The sequence below is a fragment of the Armigeres subalbatus genome, chromosome 3, assembly GCF_024139115.2.
Source record: "Armigeres subalbatus isolate Guangzhou_Male chromosome 3, GZ_Asu_2, whole genome shotgun sequence".
Lineage (NCBI taxonomy): Eukaryota > Metazoa > Arthropoda > Insecta > Diptera > Culicidae > Armigeres > Armigeres subalbatus.
The window spans coordinates 33836974-33857758 of record NC_085141.1 but is presented as its reverse complement, the minus strand read 5'-3'; the positions used below and the strand labels follow the sequence as shown (position 1 = coordinate 33857758).

The 20785-nt window shown below is 42.1% G+C and overlaps 1 pseudogene; it reads left to right on the top strand.

Moving 5' to 3' along the window:
• The window catches only part of LOC134226580 (phosphorylase b kinase gamma catalytic chain, skeletal muscle/heart isoform-like), a 95715-nt pseudogene that overhangs the window by 57652 nt on the left and 17278 nt on the right, over positions 1 to 20785 (top strand).

Below are 20785 nucleotides of genomic sequence, written 5' to 3'. Positions count from 1 at the left end.
GAGAACCGCTGGTTTAGAACATTCGCCGATTCCTTGGTTTAGCGGAGTTTCATCAAAGTGTTTGTAAATCGTAATATTGGTTAATCGATATATTAGTTTTCGTCTTAATTAAGTTAGTTTTTTAGATATAAGATTTTGATTCTCTTCGTTTGGTCGGGGTGGAATTTGCTGAAATTTGATTGGTCGGGATAATGATTTCCGGTTGAAATTTTTTCAAATTAATCGAGTATCAAATTGTACTTAAAATACACCAACGTACGATACAACATTTTCTTAAATATGGTTTCAAAATAACCGAGCAGTAAGCATAAACAATTAACATTTACGTACCTGACCCCCAATTTCTCGGAAAACTAAACTTTAAAAATGCATAGGAATTTGCTTTTGTTTTCTGCATCGATCACTAATTCCCATAGTGTTATGAACATCGGTCATCATTTTGAAAAAGAACATTGCTCCGGAGATGTTTATAGGAGTACTGGGGTAACCTCCCGTCCCGGAAAAATGGTCACTTCCTGGTCGAGTCGGATACACGTCTTTTGGACGTTTCAAACTTCATAATTTTGCAAATCAAGCTCATAGAAATGTGTTCTGAGAGTATTTATTCCATCTGGTCACCTTCCGGAATAACCTGGAGTCCTAGTTTCCCGGGGAAGTGGTAACTTTTTGATCAATTCTGAAAACTGGTTTGCGACATGTCAAACCATGATTTTACAAAACGAGCTCATTTTATGTGTTCTAATGGAAATTTCATCTATCTGGTCCCATTCCGGAACACACCGAAGTGCTGGTCAAGAGTGATCAGGCTCTATTTGATTTTTTTTTCCTGAGACCTGGCTTATGACATCCCAATCTTTATAATTTTTAAGGCATGTTGTCTTCTTTACACATTCATGAAGTTTGACTCGACGGAAGTCTTGTTTCCGGCTCGATCAGGAAGTGGCCATATACTCCCATCCAGGGTTCGTACTTTTCGTTTCGATGAGCCAAAATAGAGCAATTTTCGGGTCGGAGGAGAATCTTTTTTCAGAGCTTGAAGTGAAAAACATCTTTCTCCTACAGAGACGAGCCAGCCTAGGGCTGAAAGTCTCCTTAATAGGGAGAAATGGTTATCTCTCATCACAGTTTTTTTCTTGTTTTAAACCGATTTCTCGGCGAAAATCAGCGTGAGGGAGCATCCTCTGTTCGTGAGAAGGAGTGAAAATTACGATCCCTTTTCCCACCAATATCTCCGGAACCATGTCCTTTTTCAAAACGATTACCGATAGTCCATAATATCAGAGGAATTTTGTAATAGATATTTTTTTATGAATTACCACCGATGCATCATGAAATTTCCCACAAAACACATTCGTAATTCTCACGAAAAAATTTCGCGGAGTTCCCTCAGGAAATTTTTCGTGAGAATTTCCGCAGAAAACTATCCAAGATTAACTGGAGAAACGCTTCCGAATACGGAACTTCTATGTGGACTATTTCGAAAAATGCTCAGGAAACTTCGGAATTTCCTCAGGAAGCTATCCGAAATTTCCTCGTGAAACTCATAGGGTTTTCCTCGGGAAACTTTTCTGATTTTTTTCGGGAAACTCTTCAAAATTTTTTGATAAAGTGCTCGGAATTTCCTCGGGAAGGTCTTCGTAAACTCGGGAAACTCATAAGATTCGTCCTAGCAAACTTTTCGGAATTTCTTTGGGAATTTCCTTGGGGAACTATTCAAAATTTTACTCAGAAAACTATCCGAAATATCTTCGGGAAACTCTTTGGAATTTCTTCGGGAAGGTCTCCGAAATTTCTTCGGGAATCTCTTCGAAATTTCCTCAGGAAACTAATCAAAATATCTTCGGAAAATTGAATTTTCTCGGATAAATCTCAAATCTCCATGTAACTTTTTTTAGGAAAACTCTTCGTAATTTCCTCAGTAAAAAATTCGGAATTTCTTCGGGAAATTCTTTGACATTTCTTCGAGAAACTCATCGTAATTTCTTAAGAAAACTGATCTGGAAGCTCTTCGGAATTCCTTGTGAAATTCTTCGGTATTTCACCAGGAAACTATCCGAAATCTACTCAGGAAAGTCTTCGGAATTACCTCAGGTAGTACTTTGGATTTTCCTCGGGTAGCTTTTTGGTATTTCTTCGGGAAATATTTTAAAGTTTCTTTGGCAAACTCTTCGGAATTCCATCGGAAAAGGCTTGAACATTTTCTCGGGAAAAGCTTCGGAAAACTCTTCACAATTTTCTCAGGAAACTCTTCAGAATTTCTTTGAGAAACTTTTTGGAATTTCCCCAAGAAACTTCCGAAATATCTACGGGAAACTCTACACTTTTTCGGAACTTCTTCAGGAAACTCTTCTGAATGTGATCGAGGAACTTTTCGGAATTTACGTAGAAAATTATCCGAAATATTTTCGAGAAGCTTTTCAGAACTTCCCCGTGAAAGTATTCGGTATTTCCGCGGGGAAATCTCCGGAATTTATTCCTGTAACTCTTCGGAATCTCTTTGGTAAACCCCTCAAAACTTCCTCGGAAAACGTTTCTGAATTCTCTGGGGAAATTCTTCGGGAAGTTTCCATGAAATCGTTCGGGATACTTCGAAATTTTCTCGGGAATTCTTCGGACTTTGCAATCTCCTTGAGATGATACTAAAACGGCGTGGTGCCGAAACTTTTAAATGGAACAATTGTTGAAGGCATATCCATTTTGGTTCTATGGATCAAAAAAGATATGAACCATTAAAAAAAGAACACCCCTTTAGTTATGCGTGTAGGTAGATCTTAGGGCCTATTCTCCAAAGAACTCTTGGGTGACCTGCAATGGAACAATTGTTGAAGGCGTATTCAAATTTGGTTCTATGAATTAAAGAGGACATGAAACATTTTTGAAAAGAGCTTACAGCCTTTTTGTTACGCGGGTGGTACAGTCATTTGGCAAAAAACTGGTTGGCATAATGTCATTTGGCACAACGGCCGTTTGGCATAATGGTCGTTTGGCATAATAGTTCTCTATAATTATTGTCGCTAGAACATCATGAGAGAGTCAGGCTTTAAAAAAAAGATATGTTGATATGTTACAAAAGATGGAAACTTGATTAACAAAATTGTATGTGTTTAAGAGCAAAAGCTATTTTCACACAAGAAAAATGTAATAAAATTCAATGCATGTGTATCTTATTGGAACCACACTTTGTCCTGCATAAGTCAAAAAAGTAGACGCTCAATTTATCAAAACATGCATTTCTCCAGCATATGACAAAGGAAGGTATGATTCCTTCTTTAAAAGAATGCATTTGCCCAGCAAAAGGCAAAGAAACGATAAGATTCTTTCATTCAATTCTGGCATTTGCTCGGCTTAAAGCAAGGGAAGATATTATCCCTTCTTTAAAAGGAAGGCAAGAGAGGATACGATTCGTTCGACTCAATTCAGGCATTTGCTCAGCTCAAAACAAGGGGAGATATGATCCCTTTTTTTTTTACAAAAATGCAGCTACTCGGTAGAAGGCCAGGGCGGATATGATTCCTTCTTACATATCAGGCATTTTCTCGATTTAAGGCAAGGGCCATTTGATCCCTTTTTCCAAAGGATGTATCTGCCCGACAGAAGGCAAGAGAAGATATAATGCCGTGGTTCGCACATCTGTCCCATTTTTGCAGGGTTTCCTATTCATATGGGACAAATATGCGATTCACGGCAGTATATGACTCCTTTCCTCACTTCATGCATTTGCTCGGTTTGAGGCAAGATATGATCCTTTCTTCAAAATGGTACTTTTGCCCTGCAAAAGGAAAAAGAGGATATGGTTCCTTTTTCCAATTTAGACATTGGCTGGGTTTAAGGCAAGCGAATATGCCTTCTTTCGGAGAAAGCATTTGCTTGGCAGATAGGATATGATTGCTTTTAAAAAAGCATGCATTTTCCCTTTTTTTGATTCCACATTTTGAAGCATCCATCAGTTTTGTCTAAGAACATATGGCCCGAAAGAATGCTTAGAGTTGCATAGTACTATATACTAATAGACTAAGCTCGACAAATAGAAGTGATGTCTGTATGTACGCACAATGTAGAAAACGCGACCATATGATTCCTATTCAAAAAAACACTTCATAACGCATGAGAAATAAAGAATCCTGTTCGTAATAAAAGGCATAAATTTTTCTGCATACTCCAAAATAAAACTTGGAACCAATGTCAAATAAATTCAATTCTGAGTAATCTTGCTAGTAGGTGTGTCCACATGGGTAATGTTCCTGTTTTTACAGGAACATTTTAATTTCTTTATAAGCCGTACAATCATGCGTCCCCAATTATCACGAATTGTTCATATGCTGGAGACAATGTTGCTGAATGTCAAACGGTTTTGTGCCAAATGACATTATGCCATACGACTTTATGCCAAACAGAGTACAATCGTTACGCGTGTAGACATTTTAGACCAGTAGTCCAGGAAGTTCTTGTGTGACCTGCAATAGTCGAAGGCAAATGTTGAAGATGCAAATCAATTACTTATAGGTTTTCGGGTTTCTAAGAGTGTTTTCTAATAGGTTTACTTTCAAATTTAAATAATGCTTTAAATTCTTTTAGAGGGAACAAGACCGTAAAATGAAGTGACGTATAAAGAAGCACCGTAATAATATGTTTGAGTGTGACATTAACGAGGAACGCCTCAAAGGAATTTCTTCCATTGATATGCAATAATCATTTCCAGGTTTTGTTAGATTCAAGGGAACTATTTTCCGGGTTTGAATTGGTGCCCATCCAGAAAGCATAAAGTTGTGATTTATATTGGGTTCATTCCACATTGCAAACTAGGCCTTTTGTTACCTATTCGTGTTCTAAGGATATATTTTATTAACTGTATATTTTATTCTTATTTTCTTCCTCATCACCATGTTATCGTTATCTTCACTTTTCCGATCATCCTGCACATCGTTCTCTCCACATCGTCACGTGTACACAAACCAAAATGACCACCCACGAACTTGCGTACGCACGAAACCGGATGTCCACAAAATTTATCCAACAAATTTTGCTTTTATTGTCACCTAATTATCCCCGTCCAAATCAATCGACGATACCAACAAATTGTGTTCTTACAAACACAATCCACAATCGGATTCGCCATTGGCTTGTTACCATTGTTTCGTACGCCCGACAAACAACGACATCAACAACAACAACAACAACCTCACTGCACGTGGGACCCATCGCATCATCTGCGTCGAAACCGTTCGTTCTGAATCAAAAAAACTCGTCGATCGGCGTGAACAACGGGAACCTATGCATAATTCGCCCCACATCGACCACAGCTTTTCGAACAAGACATTGGCCCGTTGAAGCGCAGCCTGTCGGCCAAATCGCGACGTTTGAGTCGTATCGCCGATCTGGCACTGGTAATGTTGTTCGATTTATATTCTTCTTTTGTTCTGTCGTTAGAGTATAATTTGTTGTTTTTATTTGTTACCGTTTTATGTTCTTTTTTTTCGTTTCGAATCCTTGTTACCCTGTCAAACGTACGTCAAAAGGAATGTTTTTCGTTTTGTCCCATATGTCCCGTTATACACGATTTGGAGTTACTACTAACTTCAGTACCATACTAATTCGGTCCTGTTTCCCGATGAAGCAGTTTGGTTTGTTTTTATCATTTGGTTTAACAAATTATGTTTTCAATTACTAAATTTAATTGGTTTAACATGATAGGCTGAGTGCAAGCAGAACCGAAGACAAAATTCGTTCCGTTTCATTTCCCAGGACCCATTCCTACTCCCTGAAACGATTGGGCAAACTCCCAGTAGCAACCCGATTAGAGAAAAACACATACTCGTAAAGCAACAAACTATGTTCCGCATTTCCGTCCGTCGGGGGCCCAGTGTTCACATTTTCTAACCGAACCATATCACGTGTGTTTTTCTTTTTTGGTTTTTGTCTTCCCGGCGACTCGTTTCCATACTCGACATCTACCTACAAATACTGACCTAATCCACGTGGGAATCTCGCCGTCGTGGAATACTACTGCAGAGCACTACGGAAAAAGTACGACTAGCTAATTTTTATCACGGTCGCCATAGTAGGAACATGCATCGTATCTGCCTGCTTAGGGTGCCTTACTTCCACGTAGTTGCGGCGCACATTTACGCTTAGAATGTGACTCGTCCTTCATTTTGGCATTTTCCTTTAGTAATTCATTTGTTAAGAAAAGGGTAAAAGTTAGTAGTTTATTGATCGTTTCTATTCGGGTGTTCATTACCATAATAGATGAGCGGAATTGGACTTAATGAGTATACCGTGGACACGACAATAAGAGCTGGTTTTCATTCATATTAACGAAGTTCGTTTTCAATTTGAACCTCTACAATCTACATAGTTTCCCTGAAGTTTGATGATTGAGCGGTGCCGAATTGAACCATTCTCTATATAAATACTATTTTTTCAAGTGATTTAGGCATCTAATCATCGCCAAAATAATGAATTCTTACTATCGGAGCTCCACGGTATTTAAAAAAAAAGATAATAGAATGACCTCTACACAAACAATTCTTTTGCTTAGGGTTTCGCTATAGTAAACCTTACACTGATCAGTTATATTTTATATTTTATTTAATTCAATTAAAGGAACAAAACTGAAATTAACTCATTGCAGAATTCTGTAACGCGAAGCCCTAATCAAAATCATTTTTCATTTCATGAATATTTCGTATATCAAATACATTTAGTTTTGTTTGGCCTAACTTCATTTCAAGGGTTCATCAAATACCAAACATATTCTGTATTGTCCAACTTCGCTCGTTGAAGTCACTCATTCATTGTTTTAAATGTCACTTTTGGTCACTATTGTCATTGTCTCAACTGCGCTCTCTGTTTACGCAACCTTCTTACTAATGTCTGTACTTCTACTGTCATCTCCCTGGCTGTGTCTGTGCGCTGTCTAGTGTGGCTGTTCTGTAGTGTGGGCTGTCCTGTATTATAAATGCTGGTTGGAACTGAATAAACTTGTGTACATATCATCAACAACACCGAGTAGCTAGTAGAAATGATGGATCAAGAGCACTAAATCAAGACAGAGCATTTAAATGGTATACTTTAGGAATTGTTTGCTATTGTTTGTGCAAAAGTGTGCTTCTTTTTTCCATTTGAGTTGCTATTTTTAAAAGAGTTTTACATCATATCATTATAGAAACACAAATCTGGCAGATATCAGATTCATATTCTTATTTTCTGTGGCACGCTTGTGAGCTTCTATCGAATTCACCGATCTACTCATTAGGTTCTGCAGCATCTGTTTCAGATTTGTGATTTGTAGTGCTGTTTCTGGCACTAAGCTACCAATAACGATCACGAATTTGAAAACTTTTCCAGTGAAAGGTACTACTGAATTGTCAAAAACTTCATTCGACAAGGACTAAATTCATTCGTGATGTCATATTGTAGTGCTTAAAAATATTTCCCGTGAGAATTTAAATAAAAGTAAGACTGTGGAAAAGGGGAGAAATAAGAAGTTAGCAATAACGATTGAGAAGTCAGACGTCTCACTTCACACAGTGAAAAGTGAGAAGCCCGAAATGGGAAATGAGGCGTGAAAACGACAAGTGAGACGTATCACTTTTCACTTTTCAGTCTTACTTCTCACTCCTTATTTATAACTTCTGATTTCTCACTTTTCATACTAAGAGGAGAGGTGAGAAATGAGGAGTGAAAAAAGAGCAGGAAGACGTTTTTTTTCCCAAATGTTCCTTTTGCTTCTTCTACGATATCTCACGACGCATGAGTGGAAAAAGGATGAATCCAAGTATGCCGGTGAAAGACGCGACAGGTCAGTTACTCACCGACCCAACTTCGAACAACTTTTTCAAGTTTCGACGCCCGACCAACTATCAACATCTCGGCATGAGCCGCCAAGGATGCGACGCATTACCGGGTCAGCTCCGAAGCTCCATCATTGCAGGAGATTGAAGCAGCCGCCCGAAGCATGAAATCCAACAAAGCGCCCGGGGTCGATCGCATTTCAGCACAGATGCTCAAATCTGACCCCGTGCTAGCTGCGCAAATGTTGCATCAACTATTCTGCAATATCTGGGAAACCGCAACTTTTCCGGCCGATTGGATGCAGGGCGAAAAGGTCACAAACAAGGCTGATCTGGCTGTGTGCGACAATTGGCATCATGATACTGTGCATTGTTCTCAAAGTTCTATGCAAAGTTATCCTAAATCGGATACAGGGGATTCGACTCTCCGACGACAGAAGGCAGGATTCCGCCAAGGAAGATAATGGTGGACCATATTGTCACGCTTCGTATCATTTTGGAGCAAGTCAACGAAAGGTATTCATTGACTACAAAAAATCATTCGATCGTCTGAACCACGAAAATCTGTGGGGCGCCCTTAGACGCAAGGGGGTTCCGGATAAAATCGTCAGCTTCTTCGAAGCGCAGTACGAAGCTTTTACGTGCAGAGTTCTGCATAACTAAGCTTTGTCTGACCCCATCCGGGTAATCGCTGCAGTGAGACAAGGATGTATTCTATCTTCGCTGCTGTTCCTCATCGTAATCGACGAGATCATGGCGGATGCGATTGACCGTGTACCAAACCGTGGACTGATCTGGCAGCCAATTACTATGGAGCATCTAGACGACTTTGATCGACCTGAACGACCTGGCCGACGCTCCTCAACGACGGGTCTCACCATCAACGTCAACAAGACCGAATCGTTGGATGTAAACACAAACAACGCCTCCAACTCTACGGTAGCCGAGCAAGCAGTGGAGAAGGTCGAAAACTTTCTATATCTTGGCAGCCAGTTAGCGTCGGACGGTGAAACCAAGTTTGACATAGGAGCACGGATCAAGAAGGCTAGGGTTGTTTTTGCGAGTCTATGAAATGTATGGATATCCAATCAGATTAGTCAACGCACCAACTTTCGAAAATTCAACTCAAATCTGTGTTGTTATACGCCAGTGAGACTTGGTGCGTATCAGCAGAGATTACGCAGAAACTGCAAGTATTTATCAACCGATGTCTACGTTTTATAATTCTGGCCTGATGGCCTCACAATTGGATCTCGAATGCTGAGGTCCATCGATGACGCCATCAAAAACCGATATCGACAGAAATTTGAGAGCGAAAATGGCGATGGGTTGGCCACACATTATGAAAGAGTGGAGACGAAATCTGCAAGCAAGCGCTGGACTGGAATCCAGCAGGACATCGCAGCAGAGGCAGACCCAGGGGCTCAACAAGGAAATATAGGAAGTCGACAGGAATCTGACCTGGGCCCTGGTCAAGGCTAAAGCGAGTAGCAGCCCAGGATGGAGATCTTTTACGTTGGCCAGAGTGTCTTATTGGACCAAATAACATTTTCGGCCAAACGTTCAATTTGCTGGGTGGCCAGTGAGACGGGAAATCGGGAATCTCGAGAAATATGCGGGAAATGCGGAAAAAAGTAGGAAATTTCTTGAATTCATTGAAAAAAAATCGGGAAAAAAGTTATCAGGTTTTCATTTTATTAATTCATAGTGTGAAGCTTGAAACAAACATCTATTTTGAATGCACGGGCTTTTTCACGTAACTTTTGAAACTATTTGAGGAACTATCCGTCTTGGTCATAATGAAAATGATATTGAAACCAGATTTGTTTTGTTGAGAGCTCTTCTCGGCAGTGATGATGGAAAATAACATGCCATCTATGCTTCGGTATGTATCGAGTATATCCAATATAGATTAAAGAACAATCGTGAACCAGTATAAAGGCGAAGGAAAGACTTGGATAAACAATGAGTTATGATGCCATAATAAGATCAGGATGTGTATCAACAGTAGAAATAATCAAATCCATAATAATTCTCTGATCAAGGTAAAATAAGTCTCAAAAACTGAAAATAGATCAAGGAAAAAATTAGAGATAGGTAACAATATAAATGTTATTATTTTTTTCTGAATCATAGAGATTTGCAGCCCTAGGCTGGCTTATCTGTGAAACATGAAGGTGTTAGAGAAGATGGATGTCAAAATATTGGCAGATGCAAAAATGTTTATTCGCTCAACGGATTCTTCAATTTATTTAAAGTTTACTCTAGGGGCTCTCCTTAGCCGTGCGGTAAGACGCACGGCTACAAAGCAAGACCATGCTGAGGGTGGCTGGGTTCGATTCCCGGTGCCGGTCTAGGCAATTTTCGGATTGGACATTGTCTCGACTTCCCTGGGCATAAAAGTATCATCGTGTTAACCTCATGATATAAGAATGCAAAAATGGTAACCTGGCTAAGAAACCTCGCAGTTAAAAACTGTGGAAGTGCTTAATGAACACTAAGCTGCGAGGCGGCTCTGTCCCAGTGTGGGGACGTAATGCCAATAAGAAGAAGAAGAAGAAAGTTTACTCTAGATCAGCGGTTCTCAACCTGGGGTACATGTACCCCTGGGGGTACCTTTGCTAGCCGCAGGGGGTACCTCGGACAAAAATGCGTAATGGCGGACTCAGTACAATTCCAATATTGATAATGTTTTGATAATTGTGTATTTTTTATATCAAAACTTTGTCTTGTACATAATATGCATAGCGATCAACATAGCCAACTGAATCCTGACCTCCACAACCAGCAACCACAACAACATAAAGTTGAAGTCAAGTTAAAAAAAATGCTTGTCAACTAAAATCTAGAATTTGAAGGTTCAGAAGCCTTCGTTTGAGAGCCTTGAATGCTTTTTTTTTCGAAAAGCTCGGTTGTTTCGTTGCAAGAGGATTGGAGACATCTTTCTACACTTCTCGGAAGCGTTCTTCTAAGCTGCACGAAGGTCGCCTTTCAAGAGGCTTGGACGGCTCCTTTCATGAGGTCTAGAAGACTCGTTTTAGGAGGCCTCCTTTCAAGAGGATCAGAAGTTTCATGTTAAAAGGTTCGGAAGGCTCCCTTTAGGTGCTCGTGAGCCTATTCCTAAGAGCCTTCTTTCAAGAGGCCCGGTAACCTCCTTTCAAGAGGCCAGGAAGCCTCCTTTCAAGAGGCCAGGAAGCCTCCTTTCAAGAGACCCGGAAGCTTTTTTTTTAAGAGGCCAGGAAGCCTCCTTACAATAGGCCAGGAAGCCTCCTTTCAAGAGGCCAGGAATCCATTTTTCAAGAGGCTCGAAAGCCTCCTTTCAAGAGGCTCGGAAGTCTCCTTTTAAGAGGCCCGGAAGCCTCCTTTCAAGAGGCTCGGAAGCCTCCTTTCAAGCAAGTGGCCAGGAAGTCTCCTTTCAAGAGGCCAGGAAGTCTCCTTTCAAGAGGCCAGGAAGTCTCCTTTCAACAGGCCAGGAAGCCTCCTTTCAAGAGGTCAGGAAGCCTCCTTTCAAGCAAGAGGCCAGAAAGCCTCCTTTCAAGCAAGAGGCCAGGAAGCCTCCTTTCAAGCAAGAGGCCAGGAAGCCTCCTTTCAAGCAAGAGGCCAGGAAGCCTCCTTTCAAGCAGGAGGCCAGGAAGCCTCCTTTCAAGAAGGCGGCCAGGAAGCCTCCTTTCAAAGAGACCAGGAAGCCTCCTTTCAAGAGGCCAAGGAAGCCTCCTTTCAAGAGGCCAAGGAAGCCTCCTTTCAAGAGGCCAAGGAAGCCTCCTTTCAAGAGGCCAAGGAAGCCTCCTTTCAAGAGGCCAAGGAAGCCTCCTTTCAAGAGGCTTGAGCCGCCTATCAAGAGGCCAGGAAGCCTCCTTTCAAGAGACTAGGTAGCGTAGCCTCCTTCCAAGAGGCCCGGAAGCCTCCTTTCAAGAGGCCTGGAAGCCCCTCCTTTCAAGAGGCCAGGAAGTCTCCTTTCGAGAGGCCAGGAGATCTCCTTTCAACAGGCCAGGAAGCCTTATTTCAAGCAAGAGGTCAGGAAGCCTCCTTTCAAGCAAGAGGCCAGGAAGCCTCCTTTCAAGCAAGAGGCCAGGAAGCCTCCTTTCAAGCAAGTGGCCAGGAAGCCTCCTTTCAAGAGGCCAGCAAGCCTCCTTTCTAGAGGCCAGGAAGCCTTCTTTCAAGAGGCCAAGAAGCCTTCTTTCAAGAGGCCAAGAAGCCTTCTTTCAAGAGGCCAGGAAACCTCCTTTCAAGATGCCAGGAAGCCTTCTTTCAAGAGGCAGAGGCCAGCAAGTCTCATTTCAAGAGGCCAGGAAGCCTCCTTTCAAGAGGCCAGGAAGCCTCCTTTCTAGAGGCCAGGAAGCCTCCTTTCAAGAGGCCAGGAAGCCTCCTTTCAAGAGGCCAGGAAGCCTCCTTTCAAGAGGCCAGGAAGCCTCCTTTCAAGAGGCCAGGAAGCCTCCTTTCAAGAGACCAGGAAGCCTCCTTTCAAGAGGCCAGGAAGCCTCCTTTCAAGAGGCCAGAAGCCTCCTTTCAAGAGGCGAGGAAGCCTCCTTTCAAGAGGCGAGGAAGCCTCCTTTCAAGAGGCGAGGAAGCCTCCTTTCAAGAGGCGAGGAAGCCTCCTTTCAAGAGGCGAGGAAGCCTCCTTTCAAGAGGCGAGGAAGCCTCCTTTCAAGAGGCGAGGAAGCCTCCTTTCAAGAGGCGAGGAAGCCTCCTTTCAAGAGGCGAGGAAGCCTCCTTTCAAGAGGCAAGGAAGCCTCCTTTCAAGAGGCAAGGAAGCCTCCTTTCAAGAGGCAAGGAAGCCTCCTTTCAAGAGGCAAGGAAGCCTCCTTTCAAAAGGCTCGGAAGCCTCCTTTTCAAGAGGCTTGGAAAACTCTTTTGAAGAAGCTCGGAAGCTTTTCTCCAAGAGGCTCGGAAGCCTCCTTTCCAGAAGCTCGGAAGCCTCCTTTTAAGGGGCTCGGAAACCCTTCCTTCAAGAGGCTCGGAAGCGTCCCTTCAAAAGGCTTGGAAGCCTACTTTCAAGTGGTTCGGGGCTCAAAAACCTCCAATAGTCCTGTAGGAAGCTTGATGGTTAATCTTAAAATGAATTGGAAAGTTGCACGGAATAATAAAAATTTCAGCCCACTTCATAGAGAGCCGTTGGGACATACGCTGTTGGTTAACTATGGACTATATGCCGTTAGTTTTCAGGTCCATTTTCAGTTGCGCTTATTTTCATTTACAGCAAAACAAAGGGGGTACCTCAATTAATGTAAAAGTTCGAAGGGGTACCTTTCATTAAAAAGGTTGAGAACCGCTGCTCTAGACAAACATTTGAAAAGGGGGTAACAGCCAAACTTTATTTTTCCCGGTTCCTCTTCTTAACACATAGACAAGGAGCTGAAAATAATACATTATGGTTGTTGCACCCTTCACAAATGTTGGTCTAGAACTATCTATTTTCAAAATCAACAATGATTTTATTTGGAAGGGGGGGTGGTTGGGGGGTTCTGTCATTTTGAATCTAAAACATCCATTCTCCCAGCAGTTGTTCTGCATTCACGAGATTTAAATATTTTTCTTTGGTGTATGGATGCGTCATTTTATTGACGGATCAATCCACTTTGAAATTTTGGCGGCTTTTTAGCAGCAACATAATTATTTCATGAAATGAAGAATTTTTCAAACATGAATAGAACACTGCTGGGGAAACCAGCGAGTTTGTTCTATTTTACGCAAGATTCAAACTAGAATAGTGTTCAAAAATTTGCAATGAAACTGAATCATTGCTGATTTTAATCGATTCTAGAAGCCTTAAAAAATTTACCTTAAATTAGTCAAAGCATTCACCGAGACAGTAGATGCAGAAGTATTAGATTTCTAATGTCGCTCCTGTTCGCGTGACTAACATCTAGGTAACTTTGATCTGGCAGCCAAAGTACCGGTACTACAAGCACAGACAAACAGACGTAACACTCGCCGAATTTCCATCGTTTACTGATTTACTGGTCAATTCAAATAATCATCAGCTCACTACCGCCACCTGGTTCGTGATTTGCCCAACTAACTGAAATCAACAAATGTCGTTATTGTTTAAATGACGATGAATTTGATGAGTAAATGTTCAATGTGTTATGTCTGTTTGTCTGTGCTACAAGTGTCAAACCAATGTTGATGATGAAACAAAACATGTACTACAGCTTGATGCATAATAAACGGCCAAGTTAGGCTTGTGGAAGCATATTTTGGCAAAATGCTTTTAATGACTACAGCGCCACTAGCGTTCTAGTACTTATGCTTCTACTACTGAGACAATAAAACAAGATAAAATTTTTGACAGTAAACGTCGAGGAGTAGGAGATTGAGGGTCTGTGTCTTTACAAGACACGTGGATTCTTTTCCACAAATCGCATATCAATTTGTCCATTTCGAAACTTGTGCTATGCATGTGCACAGCTAAGATATTTAACAAAAAAAAATATTATTATTATTGTCTTTATTAACGAGATTTTCGGCCTTTAGCTCTCATCTCGTGACTTGACACAAAAAAATAAAAATAAAGAAAAAGTCAATTCAAAGCACATTTAGAATAAAATATGACCATTCACGAGTTTTTGTTTAACCCTTTATAAGGCAGTGGCAACTATATTGCCACCAACAAATTATATGTTTTTCTATTTATTAACAAGAGCTCTACTTATTATTTCCCATGTAGTGGCTTTATTTGCTTCCAAATAACACCCCAGATGAATTTGAGCCATAAAAAAATTGAAATGTCAATTTGAGAACAATTTTTTTTCGAACAGATCGTAAGTTTCGAGTGGAAGAAGGATTTTCAGTTATAATTCGTTAAAAAAACGACAAAGATATATTTTTTCCCGTTGGTATTAATTATTTTGAATCTCCTGTGTTAGATTATTACGTGATTAGCGTGAAAAAAGCTTTGCCTTTCTGTATATTTGGTTTTTGGATTTTTGACGAAATTGTGTTTTTTTTCCCAAGGGTCCCCCCTTGGGAACAAAAGCGCAAAAAAAAAATTTTTCACTTATAATGCGTTTTCCGACTAGGACTCTTCACCAAAAAATAAAACGTGCCTTGATTTGACTGATTTTACGTAAAACCTAATTTAAAAAAATCTTTTATTTATTTTTGTTGTTGCTGTTTTCCCGCTTGCCGGGCAGTGGCAACTATATTGCCACCAATTTTTTCAATGTTTCTGAACTGTTCAATGTATAACAAACATACATTTGAGTTTAATACCATGTCAACTTTGTGTCCTATTGTTGTTTTTGTTAATTTATTGCTTAGATTCGTCTGCCTTATAAAGGGTTAATGTACGGCCGAGTTTAAATGTACGGCCGCATGAATTTCGGCCAAATGGCTTTCAGGCTTATTATTTTCGGCTAAAATACTCTACACACTTAGTTTTTATTTCTGTAACCTCGGCAACTTTGTAATGTTGCTGATACTTAGTAAAACATGTTTGCTGGGGCTCGGCTGTACGAATCTCGGTAAAAGTTGAACAAAATGCTGAGATCCCGGTAAAAAAAAATTAAGTGTCTATGTGATACGAAATTTGGTATCACTTAGAATTCATTACATGCTTGCTTGTGTTATCAGTCCTTTGGGATTTCCAGTGTTTCGATAAATGAATTTTTTAACTCGATTAACCCTTAAGAGACTGGGACGACACTTTGACCATACTTTTGGTCATAGCTAATGACGCCGCGGGCCGATTTTCGGAATTTATATAGTTTTACAAAGGGGAATAGCAGCACTTTCTAATGCCGTTACGAAATTCCGGTTCATAGATTCCCGTCCGGAGGAATAACCGGAAATGTAGGGGACACCTCGCATATTTCCATGAATCGAAGGTCAAATTTTAATTGTAGTCAATAGTATTCTAATAAAAGTAGCCCAAATCGACAATTATATTAATATATGGTTGCCAGGAATCGATATCTGTGAATCAATAGACCTATATTGACAACTACGTCCATTATTCCGGGACCGGAATCACCGGTATGTGGTTCCGGAGGTCCAAATCAAAATTTCAGAGAACCATACCATGCGACATCAAATTACACACTGCCGACGAGATACAGCCAACGAAAGTATAATCGGACCGTTTTGGGCACATGTGACCTCTCTGGCACAGGTTCCGGTACCCCACTATCCGGTTCCGGAGGACCAAATCAAAATTTCTGAGAACCATACCATGCGACACATCAAATTACACTACCGCGACGAGATATGGCCAACGAAAGTGCAATCGGACCGTTTTGGACATATGTGACCACTCTGGCACAGGTTCCGGTACGCCACTATCCGGTTCCTGAGGACCAAAGCAAAATTTCAGAGAACCATACCATGCGACACATCAAATTACACTGCCGCGACGAGATACAGCCAACGAAAGTATAATCGGACCGTTTTGGTCACATGTGACCTCTCTGGCACAGGTTCCGGTACCCCACTATCCGGTTCCGGAGGACCAAATCAAAATTTCAGAGAACCATACCATGCGACACATCAAATTACACTGCCGCGACGAGATATGGCCAACGAAAGTGTAATCGGACCGTTTTGGACACATGTGACCACTCTGGCACAGGTTCCAGTACGCCACTATCCGGTTCCGGAGGACCAAATCAAAATTTCTGAGAACCATACCATGCGACACATCAAATAACACTGCCGCGACGAGATATGGCCAACGAAAGTGCAATCGGACCGTTTTGGACATATGTGACCACTCTGGCACAGGTTCCGGTACGCCACTATCCGGTTCCTGAGGACCAAAGCAAAATTTCAGAGAACCATACCATGCGACACATCAAATTACACTGCCGCGACGAGATACAGCCAACGAAAGTATATTCGGACCGTTTTGGTCACATGTGACCACTCTGGCACAGGTTCCGGTACCCCACTATCCGGTTCCGGAGGACCAAATCAAAATTTCAGAGAACCATACCATGCAACACATCAAATTACACTGCCGCGACGAGATACGGCCAACGAAAGTGTAATCGGACCGTTTTGGACACATGTGACCAATCTGGCACAGGTTCCAGTACGCCACTATCCGGTTCCGGAGGACCAAAGCAAAATTTCAGAGAACCATACCATGCAACACATCAAATTACACTGCCGCGACCAGATATGGCCAACGAAAGTGCAATCGGACCGTTTTGGACATATGTGACCACTCTGGCACAGGTTCCGGTACGCCACTATCCGGTTTCGGAGGACCAAAGCAAAATTTCTGAGAACCATACCATGCGACACATCAAAATACACTGCCGCGACGAGATATGGCCAACGAAAGTGCAATCGGACCGTTTTGGACATATGTGACCACTCTGGCACAGGTTCCGGTACGCGACTATCCAGTTCCTGAGGACCAAAGCAAAATTTCAGAGAACCATACCATGCGACACATCAAATTACACTGCCGCGACGAGATACAGCCAACGAAAGTATATTCGGACCGTTTTGGTCACATGTGACCACTCTGGCACAGGTTCCGGTACCCCACTATCCGGTTCCGGAGGACCAAAGCAAAATTTCAGAGAACCATACCATGCAACACATCAAATTACACTGCCGCGACCAGATATGGCCAACGAAAGTGCAATCGGACCGTTTTGGACATATGTGACCACTCTGGCACAGGTTCCGGTACGCCACTATCCGGTTCCGGAGGACCAAAGCAAAATTTCTGAGAACCATACCATGCAACACATCAAATTACACTGCCGCGACGAGATACGGCCAACGAAAGTGTAATCGGACCGTTTTGGACACATGTGACCAATCTGGCACAGGTTCCAGTACGCCACTATCCGGTTCCGGAGGACCAAATCAAAATTTCAGAGAACCATACCATGCGACACATCAAATTACACTGCCGCGACGAGATACAGCCAACGAAAGTATATTCGGACCGTTTTGGTCACATGTGACCACTCTGGCACAGGTTCCGGTACCCCACTATCCGGTTCCTGAGGACCAAAGCAAAATTTCAGAGAACCATACCATGCGACACATCAAATTACACTGCCGCGACGAGATACAGCCAACGAAAGTATATTCGGACCGTTTTGGTCACATGTGACCACTCTGGCACAGGTTCCGGTACCCCACTATCCGGTTCCGGAGGACCAAATCAAAATTTCAGAGAACCATACCATGCAACACATCAAATTACACTGCCGCGACGAGATACGGCCAACGAAAGTGTAATCGGACCGTTTGGACACATGTGACCAATCTGGCACAGGTTCCAGTACGCCACTATCCGGTTCCGGAGGACAAAGCAAAATTTCTGAGAACCATACCATGCAACACATCAAATTACACTGCCGCGACCAGATATGGCCAACGAAAGTGCAATCGGACCGTTTTGGACACATGTGACTACTCTGGCACAGGTTCCGGTACGCCACTATCCGGTTCCAGAGGACCAAATCAAAATTTCTGAAAACCATACCATGCAAAACATCAAATTACACTGCCGCGACGAGATACGGCCAACGAAAGTGTAATCGGACCGTTTTGGACAAATGTGACCACTCTGGAAAAGGTTCCAGTACGCCACTATCCGGTTCCGGAGGACCAAATCAAAATTTCAGAGAACCACACCATGCGACACATCAAATTACACTGCCGCAACGAGATATGACCAACAAAAGTGTAATCGGACCGTTTTGGTCACATGTGACCACTCTGGAACAGGTTCCGGTACGCCACTATCTGGTTCCGGAGAAACAAATCAAAATTTCAGAGAACCATACCATGCCACACATCAAATTACACTGCCGCGACAAGATATGGTCAATGAAATTGTAATCGGACCGTTTTGGACCCATATCACCACTCTGGCACAGGTTCTGGTACGCCACTATCCGGCTCCGGAGAACCAAATCAAAATTTTAGAGAACTATACCATGAGACACATCAAATTACATTGCCGCGACAAGATATTGCCAACGAAAGTGTAATCGACCTTTTTTTACACATGTGACCACTCCGGCACAAATTCCGGTACGCCACTATCCGGTTCCAGAGGACCAAATCAAAATTTAAGAGAACCATACCACATCAAATTACACTGCCGCGACAATATATGGCCAACGAAATTGTAATCGGACCGTTTTGGACCCATGTCACCACTCTGGCACAGGTGCCGGTACGCCACTATCCGTTTCCGGAGAACCAAATCAAAATTTTAGAGAACCATACCATGCGACACATCAAATTACAATGCCGCGACAAGATATGACCAACGAAAGAGTAATCGGACTGTTTTGAGCACACGTGACCACTCTAGCACAGGTTCCGTTGCGCCCTGATACGGTTTCGGAGGACCGAATCAAAATTTTAGAGGACCAGACCATGCGACACATCAAATTACACTACCGCAACCAAATATGGCCAACGAAAGTGTAATCGGACTGTTTTGGACACATGTGACCACTCTGGCACAGGTTCCGGTACGCCACTATCCGGTTCCGGAGGACCAAATCAAAATTCCAGAGAACCATTCCATGCCACATATCAAATTACACTGCCGCAGCAAGATATGGTCAACGAAATTGTAATCGGACCGTTTTGGACCCATGTGACCACTCTGGCACAGTTTCCGGTATGTCACTATCCGGAGGACCAAATAAAAAATGCTTAGAACCATCGAATCGAAATTTCAGGAATTGCAATTGAAGCGTTTTGGGCTCATTTGGCCTTTCAATTTATCCAAAATGCACATACTAGCTCGAGGTCTGGAAGACAATATCAAAATATGCATGAGCTGTAGTATGGAACCCACCAGATAGTAGTGTATCAAAGATACAGGGACAATGAAACAACATATCATGAGCATGAGCAGGGTAACCGTACAACATAGCTGCTACTTAGTGAATGACTAGAACTTGAGAAATTGTATTGACCACCAAGTGAATAAAGCTTGAATTTTTAGCTATCCATGTACAAATTTTGGAATTTCAATGCATTGTGGCATTGACTTAGTAAGTCAGTGGCCGTTACAAATATTTAATAAACACTATATCTTACTGGTCTCCGAAAGGTAAAAGAGAACAGGTGTCCGTAAAAAATAAAAACTCCACAGATTTATAAAAGAATGTTATGAAAATCCTCAAAATATTCCGGAAATTATACGGCTACTCCCTCAAATTCTTATTCTTATTAGTCCAATTTCACTTTCGTTGGCCAAATCTTGTCGCGACAGTATAATTTGATGTGTCGCATGGTATGGTTCTCTAAAGCTTTGATTCGGTCCTCCGGAACCAGATAGTGGCGTACTGGAACCTATGCCAGAGTGGTCACATGTGACCAAAACGGTCCGATTACACTTTTGTTGGCCATATCTCGTCGTGGCAGTGTAATTTGATGTGTCGCATGGTATGGTTCTCTGGAATTTTGAAATGGTCCTCGAGAACCGGATAGTGGCGTGGCGGAGCCTGTGCCTGATTGGTCACGTGTGTCCAAAACGGTCCGATTACACTTTTGTTGGCCATATCTCGTCGTGGCAGTGTAATTTGATGTGTCGCATGGTATGGTTCTCTGAAATTTTGATTTGGTCCTCCGGAACCGGATAGTGGCGTACTGGAACCTGTGCCAGAGTGGTCACATGTGTCCAAAACGGTCCAATTATACTTTCGTTGGCCGTATTTCGTCGCGGCAGTGTAATTTGATGTGTCGCATGGTATGGTCCTCTGAAATTTTGATTTGATCCTCCGGAACCGGATAGTGGGATACCGGAACCTGTGCCAGAGTGGTCACATGTGTCCAAAACGGTCCAATTATACTTTCGTTGGCCGTATCTCGTTGCGGCAGTGTAATTTGATGTGTCGCATGGTATGGTTCTCTGAAATTTTGATTTGGTCCTCCGGAACCGGATAGTAGGGTACCGGAACCTGTTCCAGAGTGGTCACATGTGACCAAAACGGTCCGATTACACTTTTGTTGGCCATATCTCGTCGTGGCAGTGTAATTTGATGTGTCGCATGGTATGGTTC